At 49.4% G+C, this 16,004-nt stretch overlaps 1 protein-coding gene across 7 annotated transcripts in view; it reads left to right on the forward strand.

Annotated features, from left to right (window-relative positions):
- MBNL1 (muscleblind like splicing regulator 1) overlaps nucleotides 1-16,004 on the forward strand; it is a 65,610-nt gene that overhangs the window by 434 nt on the left and 49,172 nt on the right. Inside the window, exon 1 of one of the 7 annotated variants that reach the window (XR_005952772.1) lies at nucleotides 25-46. The exons of 2 other annotated variants lie outside the window; for them this stretch is intronic. The gene's annotated coding sequence lies outside the window, so the exon portion shown is untranslated. Of the gene's footprint in view, nucleotides 1-24; nucleotides 47-3,614; nucleotides 3,776-8,249; nucleotides 8,273-16,004 lie in introns of those variants that run through there. 4 more of the 7 variants (XR_005952764.1, XR_005952770.1, XR_005952759.1 and 1 more) reach the window with 4 other exon arrangements.

A 16,004-nucleotide genomic window follows, 5' to 3' on the forward strand; every position in this document is an offset into this window, starting at 1 on the left:
CGAGGTGGGGAATATCAGCGCGGCGGAGCGGCGGCCGGCAGCGACGGTGAGTTGATCTCAAAGCCCGACGGTTTCACTGTCGGCTTTCATTGCGCTGCTTTTCGCGTGTGCGCCTCGCTATCTTGAGTTAGTGAAGACTTGAATAGTTTATTAGAGAAATGAACGCTAAACGCAAGGTGTTTTTGTGCAAGGCGTGAGTAACAAAACTCTGTGGTTCTGAAGAGCGTTAAAAGTCGCAGTCAGACCCACCATAGACTCTCTGTAGCGTGTGCTGGGGGGCCACCGGGACCCCTGTGGTGTGGAGCTGCACCCTGAGCGAGCACCAGCCTGCTCGCAGGGACACGTGGAACCAAGGCGGCGCGGGAGCCACTGCCATGGCGCCGGTGGGTGCATCGTCTCTGCCTTCTGCTTTTACCACAGTTTTATCCGCTCATCACTGCGGTGTTACTGCGCTGGAAAAGTTGAGAGAGGTTTTCACATGCTTACAAGAGCCTGTGAGCCGGTTTAACTGTTGTGTCGTGGCGGCAGAGCGGACACAGGGCCGCCGAGGCTGTGCTCCACTTCGGGTGCATTTCCCACCGGGGCCGAGTGCGGCTCCTCCGCAGGGTCCTGCCAGCCCTGGGCGAGGCACGCGGGTGTCCATCCCTGGAGCATCGCTCCTCAGCCCCGCTCTGGCACTCTGGGGGGCTAAGCACATGGGAGACTGAAATGACATTAATCCTCTGAGAGCCACCCTCAGCTTCCTGCCATGAAATCTGCTGCTGCTGGTGAATGTCCCGCCAGTTTTCCGTGACTAAACGTTGGATCGCACACGGCAGCCATGGGGCTGAGCACCCACACTGCTCCCATGGGGCTGGGGGAGCGGACAGGTGCTGCTGGAGGGGCTCCAGCAGGTGCTGCAGAGAAGGAAAGAAATCGCCTTTGCAGAAAGTGCAAAAGCTATAATGTGTATCACAATTATTTGCTAGGAAGTGCACTGTGGGTTTTTCTCATTTATGTGCTTGTAGACTAGGAGAGATTATAAGTATCTTACTGCTTTGAACAAAAATACTAGCACACGGTAGTTGCAGGAGGCTTTAAAATAAAAGGACAAAACCGTGTAAGGGCCAAGTAATAAATTTGTGTGTTATATTTACAGAAATGCACATGCAGATGAGATCATTAAAACAGAAACAAACGTGCTCTGGCCTGGCGGGAAGCGGCGGCTGCGTGTGCCGAGCAGCAGCCGCGGGAGCGGGTCCGGAAGAGCAGGGAGGCAGCAGGGCCTTCTGTGGCAGCAGCACTGGAGCTCGTGTCAGACCTTTTTGGGGAACTCGAGCTTCAGCAGTGTTGCACAAATAAGGGCATCAGGAAGCAAACGGCTTCTCCAGGGTTGCAGGCATGTTCAGCCCGGGTTTGTCTGCCTTTAATAAAGGCTGAAGGAGGGAAGGAAAATCAGAGAATAGGTTGATTTAGTGACTGCTGTATTGCAGCTATTTGGCGAGACAAAATGAAGACACAAGACATACTTGGAGCCCAGGTGGATTTGCACTGTGGTTTCTGTCTGTGTGAGGCTGGGTGCGGAGCCCCCCGTGCTCCTGCTGGGTGGGAGCCCTGCAGTGAGGAAGGGTATTTGTTCTGCTCGAGGTGCAGCTGTGAGGAGGATGCCCACAGGCACCCTCGTGTCAGGCTCTGGGACACACTGGTCCCAGTGGCATGGCTGGGTGACCACTGGCCCTGCTGCCTGCCGGGCTCAGAGGGAAGGGCTGGCACCTTGGCACCGAGTTGCAGCACCAGGGCTGCGCTGACTCAGCCGGAGAGCTCCTCTTTCTTGCTCCACTTGCAATAGCACGTAGGGACTCTAAAACACAAAGTATCTCTCAGAAAACTTTCCTAGCACGCAGTGTTTCTCTTCGTCCTCGAGTACTGATTTATGTCTTCTGGGCTGAGAGGCACACAACGCTGAGTGTGCAGTGACATATTTCTTTATCTTTGCTGTGAGACAATTAGTCTCTTGGAATCGCAGGTGGTGATTATTGTTGGTATTAGATGACAACCTGGGAGACCCCGGGATCCGAAATTTCCTTACGGTTCTCTTTACCCTGCCCTGCCTGGACATTCTGTTAGGACAGAGCTTGTGCCTGACATCCATGCCCTAGGGTTTGATCCCCTGTAACCTGCCTAAACCAGTGTGAGTGGAATGCATTCACTTTTCGGGATACAGTGAGAAATGCCATCACCGTGCCCAGCACACAGCTCCAGTCTCCCAGTGCCGAGACACTGTCCCACGCCATTATTTAAGAAGAATTTGGGCAGGGAGGAGTTTGTACAGAAACTTTGTGACCAGAACAAGTGCTTTGAAAACGCCCAGAGCGGTGATGTCGGTTCTCAGGGAGGAAATGGCCCAGGGAGCTCTTTGTGCTTGAGCGGGAACAGGAAGAGCACAAATGGCCCAGTACAATGTTCACTCCCATCGGGGCTGTGCAGCCAGGGCTGCGCCGAGGGGACATCTGCACTGCCCCACGGCAAGGCAGGAAAATGTAAAATACAATGGGATACCAGCTCTGATCTGGATTAAGCTCCAGTTGAAACAAAAGTGTAAGAACATGACATTTTTCTGACAGAAAATGGAATGCTTCTTTGTCCTTTCAGTCTCCCGTTTCCAGCAAAAAGCCATCAGAGCTAACCAGCAGGTATCAGAAAGCTCTCCCAGCCAGTGAGGTGCCGGCAGTCCCTCGGGAATGTGGCACACCGGGATGCTCCCCAGGCTGGGCAGCTCTGAGGAGGGATGCTCACTAAACCCATTCTGTTTCCAAAGTGCTGCCTGCTCCGCTGCAGGGGTGATTAGAGCACAAGAAAAGCAAAGTTAATGATATCCCCTCCAGGCTGTGTAATAGAACAAAAAGCCTCATGAAGGAGTTAGATATTGAGACCAGGTAACCAAATCTGTCTCCCAAAATCAAGAGAGGAATTAATTGTCATTACTTCATCTCACAAAACCTAACCCTCTGCTTAGGTGTCTGTGTTAAAAGATGTTTAACACTACGTGACACTGGAGATAAACTCTTTGTCTCTTTCCTTGTCTCTTTCCAGTTTGTTTGTCTTTCCTAAACTGCGGCTAGCACCACAGTGGTTTGCTGAGCCCTTTTCACAGGGCCGTGTGCGCGTGTCCTGGCAGGGGACACTTTGACACACCTCTGGCTAATCTGGACTATTGCGTGTCCTTTTCTGCGCTCTGCTGTCGGTGTCACGGCAGGACCGACACCTGCCCCGTGACGGGGCAGAGCCGACCTGTGGCTCGGCGGCGGGCCCGCGGCTGCGGAGGGCCGGGGAGCGGGGCCGCCGCCGACGGTGGGTGCCGGGGAGCCCTGCCGGCCCCCGCAGCAGCCGGCAGAGCCAACCGCTCTGCAACGGCCGCTCTTGCTAAGATGAAGGACGAGCGGAACCGCGAGGAGAGCAGGGTCCTTCTGCCCGCTTTGGGGAGCCAATCCTCCGAGGCTCGTGTCCGCAGGGACGGCGTTAGGGGGGTCCGCAGCAACCGCGCCGGGCGCTCGGCGGACGCGGGCAGCGCCGCCCGCCCCCACCCGCCGCTGCCGTGCCTCCCCCGGCCGGAGGCGGCGGGGCCGGGCACGTGTGCGGGCCCGGGCTCGGTGACTCATGAGGCGCCGGCCGCTCCGCCGCGGGGAGGATGAGGGAGGGCGGCCCCGGGGGAGGGCAGCCCGCCGCGCCGCCGCCCCGCTCCGCGCCTTCCCCTCGCTCCGCGGCGCCCGGAGCGCGGAGGCCGCACCGGGATTAGGTGAGCGCGGCCGGGCCGGGACCGGGCCGGGCTCGGCCGTGGGTCGGGCTGCCCGGGCGGGCGGTGGGTGCCTGGCGGGGCCGGGGCCGGTGCCCGGGGCGGTGTCTGAGGCCGGCGGGCCCCGGCGAGCACTCAGCGCACGGCCCGGCCCCGGCAGCTGCGCGGGAGCGTGACGGAAAGAGAGCTTTTTGTTTCCTTTTTGGAGAAAGTTCTTGAATTCAGAACTTTGGTTTGCAGGTGCAAAGAAGTCGGTTCGTTAAGACGTTGGTATAGTGGAAGAGAAAAATGCAGGGATGTTTGTGTAAAACGGTTGTCTTGGAAAAATATGTGTTTGTTTTAGAAAGAAATAATTTCTTTTGGTGATTTTTTTTTTTTTGAGGTGGGGAATATATGCCCCAGAGAAAGGGAGAAGCAGGACACGGGTGACAGAGAGAATGAAGTGCAGGAGAGCAGGTTCAGGGAAGGGATGTAACAGGAAAGAGGGATGGAAGTAATGAATAGTAATGGTGAATAACTTAACTGGGTTATATCTCTTTTTGGCACTGCGAAGAAAGGGCTCTAATGAAACGACAACATATTCCAAAGTGACAAGGAAATGATTTGCATAATGAATAGTTAACGATGGCACTTGTTGCTGCAGGGGAAGTTTGGGGTGAGAGCTGAGGAGAGGTTGCAGGTTCCCCTCGGGCTGGCTGCAAGTGACACTGACCCTGGGCAGGCCCACTGGCATAGAACAGTATCATGATAATTTGAAGTAGATAAAAGAGGAAGAAATGAAAGGCTTGGCAGTGCTCACTGCAATGGTGACAGGACTGCTGCATGTGGAAGGTTGGGATGTGCCACTGCAGGAACCAGAGGTGTTGGGAGTCTCTGTGCTCTGGGCTGAAAGCAGGCATGGGTCATGGCCAGTTGGGGTGTATCCCACAGCTGCCTCCAGCCTGCTTCCCCTGGGTAGGAGAATCTGCAGTGCACTGCTGCAGTCTGTCCTCTGAGGGGTCTGTGGAGGGCAGGTGAATGCCCCGTCCCGTGGCCTCGCTGCGTGTCCCAGCCGTGTCCCGCTGCATCCCTGCATCAGCTGCTGCTCTGGCTTCCCTGTCCTGGGATCCACCCGTGCTGGAAGCCTGGGGTCTGAGGGTGACATCCAGGAGAAGGAGATGGGTGCCAGCAAACAGCTGGAGCACGCCTGGCCGTGGAGGGTGCTGCCCTGCAGGGCCAGCTTTGGCTGCCCAGAGCAGTCGGGCTGTAAAAGCCGCTTGGCTTTGGCCTCGCCGTCCTGGGGGGTTTCTGTGGCCACAGGAAGGTTCTTACAAGCAGCCCAGAGCAGTCGGGCTGTCGCTTGGCTTCGGCCTCGCCGTCCTGGGGGGTTTCTGTGGCCACAGGAAGGTTCTTACACGCGTGGTGTAGATGAAGATCTGATGGCCAGCTCAGATTAAATCATAGGCTTCCCTCTCTGTTTTTATTTCCTTTGAGTACTTGCTTTGTTCTGCTGCTTCAGCCTCGGTGGGGCGGTGGTAGTGACACAGGGATGGCTGTAATTAGGGGGATGAGCCTCAGCACCTCTTGATTCCTAAATAGTGGATGATTCCTGCTCAGGAACTGGTGGATAATCTGCAGGCATCATTTTCTGACACCGAGGAAGTCATGTGTGTTGGGTTGTAAAAGGCCTTGTGGTAACTGTTACTTTCAAGGCTTAGTGGGTGTTTTCCTTAGGCATATTTTCGATGGGAATGTTGTAAACAGCATGTTAGCTAAGGCCAGCTCCTTAAGGTAAAACTGCAGGAAAGGTTCTCTTCCCATTCCTTATGATTTATGTTCATGCCAAGGATGATTTTTGCAACTATGAGTTTATCAGCAAATTCCTGCTACTACTCCTGTCTGGAGGGAAGGGAGAGGGAGGATCTGGCAGAGTTCAATTGCTTCCCTGGGAATTCCTACACTTGAATGTGTCCTGCTGTGCCCAGCCCTACACCAGGGGCTCTCCTTTCCCTTGCATGACTTGTGGTCTCCACTGTTTGTGTGCCTTAAGGCAGTTGCCTATGATTATTATTTTTAAATTTAATTTTATTAACAATTATATACTGTAAACTTAGTTTCCCAAGTTATGCAGCAAAGTAAACAACGTTTCTTTCCTCCTACCCCATAGTTATTTACCAAAAGAATAAACATGTAAATATGTTTGAGTGCTGTCCTCAGTGACATTTGGAGCCTGCTCTGCTGTGAGTATGTGCAATTGCAATTCCATTCGTGTTAAAGACAGTTCCCAGCAATTAACAAGGAAAGAGAAGGGACTATTAAAACCTTGTACCAGTTGTGATGAAACTTCCCAGCATCCTAAGATGAGGAAATACAGTCAGTGTACGGAGTTGTGAGGTGAAGGCTTTGTGTGGCTCCTGTGGGTGCTGGAGCTCGCTGTGCCTCAGCAGTCTGTGCAGGGGGAATGTCCTTGTCAGTACTTTGCTCAGAGTAAAAAGCCAGAGACAAATGTTGGTTTACCCTGCATCCAAAACCGGCAGTAAGTTCTGAAGCTGCTCTAAAGTCTCTTCAGCAGCTTCAGAGGCAGCAACAGGAGAGTGGCAGCAGCACCCTGGGCTGGGGCAGGCTGACAGGTATGAGGTTTCCCATGCCCATTGGGCAGTTTGGGCGCTGGGTTTGATGTGTGCTGGCCTCAGGGTGAAGTCCCACTATTTATCAAATAATTGCTTTTCCTGAGGGGTCAATTAATTTTTTTAAATGCCCACTTTGTGTCAAATTCTACCCTGTGAAACGGTCCATGTTTCAGATTATGTGCCTGTAATTGTTATAGAAGAACATTTGTATCCAAAATATCTTTATTTTAGGTAGCTGGGAAGAAAAAAAAGTTTGCAATAGGTGTAATCTATCCTCTGTAAAATCTGACTCGAGTTCTCACAATTAAGCTTGAAATTTTGGAGGTAAAATTGCTGTTGGTTCAAATTACTAAGAGCAGCAGTGGTGCGCAAGGTGTGCACTTCTGCCACAAGGGTGCAAAATCCTGCGGTTCGAGTTCATTTTGGTTTGAATGTACAGGTTGTACAGGGAAACTGAGGCAGCCAGGCCTGAGGAGAATGCAGCTGGGCCTGAGTTTTGTGTAGGCAGATTATAAATCCCATAAGGCAAGTGCCTGACCAGTGTTAGCCCAGCCTGGGGAATGGGCCAGCTCAGCTGGGGTCTGTCTGTCCTTCCACAGCCCCACTGCCTCCTGGAGCTGCCCTGATCTGAGCACTGAGATAAAATGTGACTCCTGTGTGCTCGTGGGACCTTCGCTGTGGGCAAACAGGCCAAATACTCATTTTCTCAGAGAAATATTTTGGTACGTAAATATGCGAGGTGTATACGGGTAGCTGAATGGAGTGAATTTCCACAGGAAAACAAAGCAGTAAGTACTAGAGAGGTTGAAATATGTCCAGTCCTTTGGTGTTTGGAGCAGAGCTCCTGCACAGCCTGCTGTGGTTAGCCTGGCAGGCTGGGCTCCTTTTATCAGTCCTTCTTGTGAATGTACAGGTGGCAGTTCCAGCTCCTGCTGAGTGCCCAGCTTTTCCTGTGGGAAGTGTACCTCGCTGTCCGCCCTGGGGCAGGCTGCTCTTGAAAAAGGAATTTCTTTTCCCTTATGTAACTTGTTGGTGTTACATCCAGAGTCGGCTCTTGCAAAAGTGCGTCAGTCTTGCTTGCAGTGCCACTGAAAAAACTTAACAGAGCGTGCACTGAATTCCCCCCTTATCTCTCTATGGCACATTTTATGTATCGTGTAGTGAGATGTTTTGTTTCTGCAGTTTCAGACTTCGTGTTTCAGAAGATTAATAGACTTAGCAGCCCTGTTTGCTCAGCTTAGCAGCGATAACAATGTAATAAGTCATGAGACGGTCGCAGATCATCCGGCAAGGCAAAAATATGCCTTGGACTTGAACTTGGAGCAGGTATTATTTGCAGAGAAAAGTGAAATGTTGAAAGCATTATAAATAGCGTGTGTGGCGGTGGGTTCAGGTCTGCCCGCAGAGCCTGCCCAGGAGGGGCCGGTGGCATCTGCGTTCCCCTCTGGATGTCCCGGGAGGCTGAGGGCAGCGTTTGTACCGTACATGGCTGGCATTTACTGCAGCACGTACCGCCCTTGGGCGCAGGCTGGAGGAGCAGGGCTGGGCTCCCAGATCCTCCCGCAGCATTCCTGCTGCCTTGCTGCCTCCCGCGCCAGCGCCCGACTGCGAGCAGTGAGTAAGGGCTTGGGAACCCAGAGCATTTTTGGGCTCGGGGCCCAAACCTGCTTCCAGAGAAGTTAATTGGAATTTTTTCCTTCTAAAGAAGGGAGAGCAGTCAGAAGCGCCCGGCCGAGCCCGGCAGGCGCTCCCGGGAGCCGGGATGGGCTGCGGGCAGCCGGAGCCCCGGGGCTGTGCTCCCGAGGCTGCCGGAGCCGTGGCGCTGCAGTGGCGGTATCTGCACTGCAGTGACAGTACCCGGCGCTCCGGGAGACAGGCTTTTCCTTGAAATGTGAGTACGTGGAGTTTGCCGTGCCCGCTGGCTCTAGGCGTACCCGAGGTGCGGAGCTCCGGACCCCGCGCTGCCCCAGGGAGCGGCCGGGCTGCGGGCACGCTGCACCGGGCACGTGTGGCAGGCTTGCCGAGCCCAGGGCACAGCTGCAGCCCTGTTCTGGCCGTGTAAAGGAGGTGTCGGGTCCTGCGCAGGGCCACCCGCCCTTCCTCTTCCTCGCCGGTGCTGCCTGTGCCTCCGGCTGCCGTGGAAGGAAGGTCCTGATAAACACGGCAGGGCTTTCTGGGGAGAAATAAACTCCCCCTTTTTTCTTCTGTGACTCTCCGAAGCTCTGAGTAAAATCCAGACAAAAATGTTGATTCCAGTGTGTGGAAGAGTTTGTTAGTGCCTGGGCAGCGTTCTTGACTTCGTGTGCCCACCTCTGGTTTTCAGTGAAGTCTGGTGCTCTTTACCTGGGTCGTGAATCCTTCCGTGCTCCAAACATAGGCACAGCTTCAGTGGACTTTGAGCCTTCTTTCAAGCAGTGAAAAATCAAAAGTAGCGAGTCCGTGATCCTGATAATGTAATTATGTATTTTTCAGCTTTTTGATGCGTAGCAGTTAAAAATGTTTTGGGAGTGCAGGCGCTTGCTGTGGTGCTGGAGCTTTGCAGGCTGCTGGGAAGGAAGTCCCTGGGCAGATATCTTGTTTGCTGCTTATCAACGTTTTATTGAGCTCCTGTATTTATGTGCAAATATATTCAATAAATAAATCTTTAATGATGTGATTTTTGTTTTGAAAAGTAGGCACATCTCTGTTCAATTCTTCTGATTAAATACAGCTAATGGTGGAACAGAAATACAAGCATTTGAACTTCTTTCACTAATTTTTCTGCATGAGTGACAAAATTATTGCTTTGGATTTGATTTGTTTTCTACAACTTCTGAGCATTCTACAGCTTCTGCCTTTAATCACCATTTTTATAAAAGCTATGTTTTCTTAAGTTATTTCAGAAGCTGTTTTCCAAGTATCCCTGTTTCTGTTTTCCAATATCCCCGTTTCTGTTTTTTTGTGTAAGAATAGAAAATTAAACTTTCATTCTTGGTGTTTTAAAATGGCTTGTTTCTCCTGGTTATTGTTAGCTGCGTACATGTCATCGTTCAAAATGAACAAGCGTAACAATATACTAAAGCAAATACTGATTCAAACTTGTCTCAAAGATATTTTCCACTTATTTCCTATCTTATTTCCTAAACAGTTTTTATTACTTCTTTTTAATACCAGTGACTATTTTGGAGCTTTTGCTTGATATCCAAAGACACGTGTATTTGTTTAGTTTGCGTGAGATTGGTCACGGTCCAAAATTGATCAGTAAGTGTTTCTTTGCTGTTGAGCATTGTATATGTAAGGATCTCTATTAAGTCAAGGAAAGAGTCTCCTAAACTGGTTTAGTTTTGCTGTGTATGGGAAAATCATTTTATATTTAGTGTCTAACAGTCGTCTCTGATGCCTCAGATGGTGACAGGGCAGAGAGAATTAAAAATCCCGATCTCTGTGGTTTAGATTCTTATGTAACTAATTAAATAAATTATATAGATTTGTTATATTTTCTGAGAAGTTGTACAAGTTTGTCTTCTCCTGGAAGGATGTGATTATAAACACAAATTAATGTAAGGCCAGAATGAATCAAAGCACTGAAAGTGCTCTATTTTGGATCTGAGATTCCCTGAGAAGCAGACAGCTGTGAATGCAAATGCAGTCGGCTGTGTCTCCTGTCTCAGGCAGATGCTGGAGTGTTTTCCAGGACTGTCCTTGCTGTGATTCATGTTGGTGGCCGAACTGGGCAGTGTCATCATCGCACTGAGCTGGCAGTGCTTCCCTGCCCCAGGTGTCCCCAGCATGGCAGTGCTGCCACTCTGTGATGCTGGCGTGGTTCCAGAGGTGTGGGACTCGCGCTCCTTCCTCGGGGGGCTGTGCCTGGCACTGCTTGGCCATGCTGTGCAGCCAGGGCACCGGTTTGCCACTTTGGCAGCAGTCCTTCAGTCCAAACTGAACTGCTCTGCTGTCCCTCATTCCCAGGTAATTTTCTGGTCCCTGGGGAGAAGCGTGTGGTCGTCCCTGCCTTGCCATGGCTCGCCATGGCTGAGCTGAAGCGAGCAGGTCTAAGAGGTGGTGCAAGCAGAACTCGGTGTAACGCGTTCCTCGTGAGCTGGGCTCACGTCCCTTTTCGGTTGCCCTGCAGCCAGGTGCAAGATGAAGCAATCCATGGCTGGGATAACTCCCAGGGCCTGTTGTGCAGCAGGCAGGCAGCAGCAAGGTGTCCCCCGTGGAATCGTGCCCCACTGTGCTCCGTGTGTCCTCAGGGCCTGGAGAGCTGCTGGCACTGTCGCCAGGAGCAGGACCACACACCAGCAAGGAGCACGTGACATGAATGGCCTGTTCTATTCCTGGTAATTAGGTTCAGATTTAATCTTGCTAGTTAATTTGATGTGTGCAGGGATGTGGTGGCTGTATCCAGACACCTGACTCAAAATTATTGTCCTAACAAAGTGGTTGTCATGTTAACGGGCAAGAACTTTGAAATCTGGAGTTTTTGATGTGGGCAAAGGTAGGGGGGGTGGCCCAGCCAGGGATGAGTTAGTGAGGCCAAGGGGAGGAGCTCGTTGTCTGGAGGAAGTGGTGCTATTAACAAATTAATAATGTTAGTAGTGACCATGTGTATGTCTGATCCATGCAGTGCTGTCTGCAGAGCTCTCTCAGGACTCCATTTCCCCACTGCTTTATCCAGCTGTCTCTGGGGCAGGAAAAGCACCCTCTGCACCAGGGCCACATGGCAGCTGCATTAGGAAGGGAAGTAGAAACCAGTTTGTAAGTGGAAGCTGAGCAGTGCTGAGGTGCTGGTCTGTTTACCCTGCACTGCTGGAGATGCTCAGGCATCAGACCCGTGGGAAGCCGGGGCTGGTGTTGCTGCACCTCTCACCAGTGAGAGCTCCTCGGGGTCACTCCTCCTGAAACCACCAGCATCAGCTGAATTTGGAGTCAGGGGGAAGTGATTCCTTCCCTTGCTGAGTCATGGACGTGGCTTTTTTTTTTCTGCAGGGATCCTTCTTATGGATGGTGCTAATCATTGTGTTTTACACATATTCATACACACGTGCAGCTGGAAATCGCCTGTCACTCTGGGACAGTTTGTGCCTCCTTGCTGCTGCTGCTGCTGCTCCCAGCTCTGAGTCTGGGCTGTGGGACTCACGCTGGGGTTTGCCATGTGGCTGTTCTTGAGGACAGCAGCCAGCAGCAGCTGCCACCGAGATGGGTGTGCTGGTGAGCCCGAGTCACACCTCAGGGTGCAGTTTTACAGTGCAGGGGTCAGGTCAGGCACCCTGTGCTGCCCAGGGACACGCCGGGGCTGGGGGCCTGCTCCTGAGCTGACCCCGCTGCCGTGCTCATCCTGCTGCTCTCCTGCCTTGCTGGGCTTGTGTACACTTGCAGTTAATCAAACAAAATGTGCAAGAGTCGGATTAATAAATAGCTTGTAGTTTTTGGAAGGGTGCATAGTTGATTTATTATGGCCTCTCAAAAGCCTTTGTGTAGAAACAACATGTTTAAAATTACTGTTAGAACAAGAAAATAAAACTGATTTTAATAAAGCAGGTTGTTTTTTTTTTAATTCAGTTTGTTATTTCTTGGAATTTTAACCTAAATCACTAGATTACTGTTATTTTTAAAGATAAACAACGTCTTTTTAGTCTTGCTTGGGCAAAGTCACTTCTTCTATGGTTGGAATTCCCCTGTGCCAGGATAATACAGAACTTCCCATTTCTGAAATACATTATGTGCATGTTATGGCAAAGGAATTACAGTGTGAGTATGTTTTTATTACCAGAAACAGTATTTGTGACTTCAGTGGTGGGTGGGGATGGATATGTAAATGCTTTGTAATACATAAATTCATGAAAAGTGGACTAAAGGCAGAATAGACCTTGCCCATTTTGCGTCCCTGACTTAAAGTTGCAAGAACAGAATAACAGCTTGTGTGCCACGTCCTCGTCCAGAGGCAGGGCCTGGCCTGTGCCTGATCTTGCTCATAAATACACATCCAAACTGTGAATCCTGTGTCCCTGAAGTCTCAGATTTTTTAACAGAGATTGCTATATACCCCAGCTTATTAAAAAAAAAATCAACAGGCATGTTTCTTGACTTTAATATTTTTAAATTCATAGCAAGAGCCGTTAATCTGTAACCGTCTGCTTCTTAAAGGAAAGAGGGTTTATGGAATTTGCAGTGTAGCTTTCTGACTTGAAAATAGCATTACTGTAATCTAAAGTAAGAGAGGATTGGGCTCTGGGATTTGTATGGCAGTGCCCAAGCGCTGCTGGTGGGAATTGGTCTGCAGTTTGATTAGGGATGGAAATCTTGGGGCAATTCCTGATTTCTGCACCTGGCTGGGGCACACAGCGTACAACACGTTGCCTCTTTTTTCATTATTTATCAAGTTTTCGTGAACCGAGTACACTTGGGTGTGTTAAATTCAGATGGAATGTCACAGTTAGGTGGTTCTGCTGAAACAGTTTCAGAAACTGTGAAATAGACTCAAGATAAAACCACGTCTGATGGGGATGTGCTGGAGGAGCCACTGAAGTCAGTGGGAGGTTGCACCAGGAAAGTCTGTCAGAGCTAAAACAGTACAGAAAAAAACCTTTAAAACACTACTTGTAGTAGTAGTAGTAGTAAAACTATGTATGTCATGCAAAATATCTGTGTCATAGAAGCAGTGTTGGCAGTTTTTTTACTAATCTGCTGTGGCACTTAGTAGTTCAAAGCTAAAATGTGCTTGCAGTTTTAGCAGGCTCCCAGTCCCAGGTTGCTGGGCTGGGGAGCTGTGAAATCCAGCCCAGGCTGCAGTACCCTCCCTGGCAGTCCTGCTCCAGAACTGCCTGCTCTCTGCTCCTGCCTTTGCACTCCCATTTTTTCCTGAAATACACAAAAGTACAGAATGGTAAGAGGAATCATCTTGCATTTCCGTGCTGTCCTGTGGGAGCAGCGGGTGCAGCCCAGAGTGTGAGACAACTGGGTTCTTCAGAATATTAAATATAAAATATAAAAGAATATTTTCCTTTATCCAATCCTATACTGTTATGTGACAAGATGTTAATTAGCTCATTGTTTCAGCTTAATTTTGTGACAGTGCTATAATTATATCCCTCAATTGTGCCATGGAGTAATTGCTGTATCTCTTCCAAATTTTATATTGAGATACGTTATTGGTAAACTTTGAGTTTGGCAGAGGTGTTTTGAAAATACTGTAAGGAGTCAGTAATTTTGTGTTCCTTGATTTAAAAGACAGCCATTTGGCAATTTCAAGCTTTGAGACTGCCCTGTCAGTGTAAATAGAATATTGATTTTATTCCATTTCCTATCTCATTAGAGTCATTGTCATGAGGATGAATTCACGTTGTGTAATTATGTGTTCTTGCTGACAGCTCTCATGTCACTGAGACTGGTGTTTTCAGCTTCCACTTTCTCTAAGCATAAAAATAGCATTCTTCCCTGCCATCTTCCCCTTCAGTGTTGGGCTTCTTGCCTGCCCAGCTTTCCACATCTTTCTTTGAGAGACATGTGTGAATTGAGATAGAGGGACGTCCAGCAAACCCAGTTACAGGAACAGTGAAAACAGTGCCTCTTCAGGAGCGATTCTCAGTGCAGGGAGTTACCTTATTTTTGTGTCAAAGACTGTGATGAGGGGGGAAAATGCATTGTTAATCTGTCTGCACATTTCTTTATAGCAATAAGGGGAAGTAAGAGGAGTCTCTTCTGTGTCAGATTCACTTTCCTGGACATTTCCAGATAACCTTTCCATTGATTTGTGAGGCTGTTTCTTAATCATTTTCACTGACCCAGCTCAGGAGACAGCTAAGTCATCTCTGTTACCCTCCTAAGGAATGACTCCTCAGTGTTATTTCTCTCTTCTGTCTCTTCTGAGAAACACTTTTTAATTTGCTTTCAGTCCTTGTATCTTGATATTCAGTGAAGGCAAGTTTCTGCCTTGGCCAAACTAACGTTGCAATATTCCCAAGACAAGTGGCAAATGCTTCCAAATGTCAAAAAGTGAACTTTAAAACCCACCTGTGTATCACAAGAGTCTTTAGTACTGACTTCACTGCTAGGTGGGGGTCTAGAAACCCCTAAATCAGTTTTAATTGAAAGAAAAATAAAAAGTTCAATCCTTTTCCTGTCCTGTCCCTATGGTTCTCCCTCTGGAGTAGTTACAGTCGTTCCCATCTTATCAGCCACAGCCCAAAGGAGCTATCTCATGTATCACTGGGTTTTGCAGACAGTGTATCTTCTGGGGACTCCTTAGTGACTGAGTGAGTATCACAAGAGAATTTCCAAATAATGGGAAAATAGTTTATGCAGATTAAAAAAAGATAATTCTAAGCTAACATCTTTATTTAGTTGGGATATTGAAGATAAACCTCTGGTGTGACGTCAGGCTTTATTTCTGCTCAAAGGCTATTTTTAAAGCTGACATTTCTGGCTGTTTTCAGGTAGACAACAAACTGTGACAAAACACCTTTTCTTCAAGTAACTGTTCATACCAAATATACATCTAGTATTTCTTTGTGTTCTGAAGATTTACCTTGGAGGCATCAGCTCCTTGGAGAAATGCTTTTCTTTTTGTGGCTGGCAGCCTGAAGAAGGAAGGGTGGAATTCAGGCCCAGTTAGTGTGGTCACAAGTGTGTCACTGACCTCAGCAGGAGCAGGATTTCTCTCTGAGTGGGTGATTGTCCAAATCCTAACAGAAAACTTATTACAAACCTGTGAGTAAAACACAGTTTGGGGAACCTTACCAGGAATATTTCTCCTGTCAGTACATGAGAGCACACAAGCTAGTTTTATCTGTCTTCATTTTGGATGCTGCCTTCATGCTCTCTTTCCTTTCTTGTTAGAGGTGACTACTTGTGTAATGAGAGTGAAATACCTTGTTTGGAAACGGTGGCCTTTAACTTGCATTGGCTTTAGCACATAAAATGCATCAATTTGCTGCTCGAACTCTTCTTGGTGTTTGGAAAAATCAATTGGTATGGATTGGTTACCAAGCTGATGAACAGGAGAAAACCCTGCTTAGAGCTGTTCCACAGCTTTGTGGCAGAGCTCTTCTTGCTGGCATTGGCAGCACCCTGTCCTGAGGCTCTCACAGGGAACAGATGTTCCTAAGAAAATAACACATGTCATTTTGTGCAGTGCAGGAGTGCTGGTGGGAGGACGCAGATCCAGCTCTGGTCTGTGGAGGACAAGTTGCAGTGCACCTTGACTGAAGGCTGGGAGATGTGTTCAGGCTTCCAGAAGTGCTCTGATGTGCTGGCATTCCTGCAGAGGCTGCAGGGATGCCTGCTGGGTCTGGTGGATGGGCACGCGGGCCCAGCAGCACATTCTCTGCTTTCAGATCTCTTGGTGCTCATCTCTCACGGCTGGGAAGCGTGGCACAAGTGCAAGAACCAAAGTGGTTTACCTGGGCATTTGTTACAGAACAAGTTTTCAAGACCTAAGAATTCAATATCCCAAGGACTGAGGAGTAGTGACTGCTGGTGCAGGATGACCCTGAACTTCAGAGTTTTAGGCAGTCGATGCAAATGAGTATCTGTGTTTACCACAAGGACACTTAGTTGTTAACCTGTGCTTGCAAGTAATTGTGTAGTTGTTTGTCTCTTGCTAGCAGGGATTAAAAACTTGGCATGATTTCAAGTGTCCTGGC

The sequence above is a fragment of the Onychostruthus taczanowskii genome, unplaced genomic scaffold, assembly GCF_017590055.1.
Source record: "Onychostruthus taczanowskii isolate IOZ18803 unplaced genomic scaffold, ASM1759005v1 scaffold24, whole genome shotgun sequence".
Lineage (NCBI taxonomy): Eukaryota > Metazoa > Chordata > Aves > Passeriformes > Passeridae > Onychostruthus > Onychostruthus taczanowskii.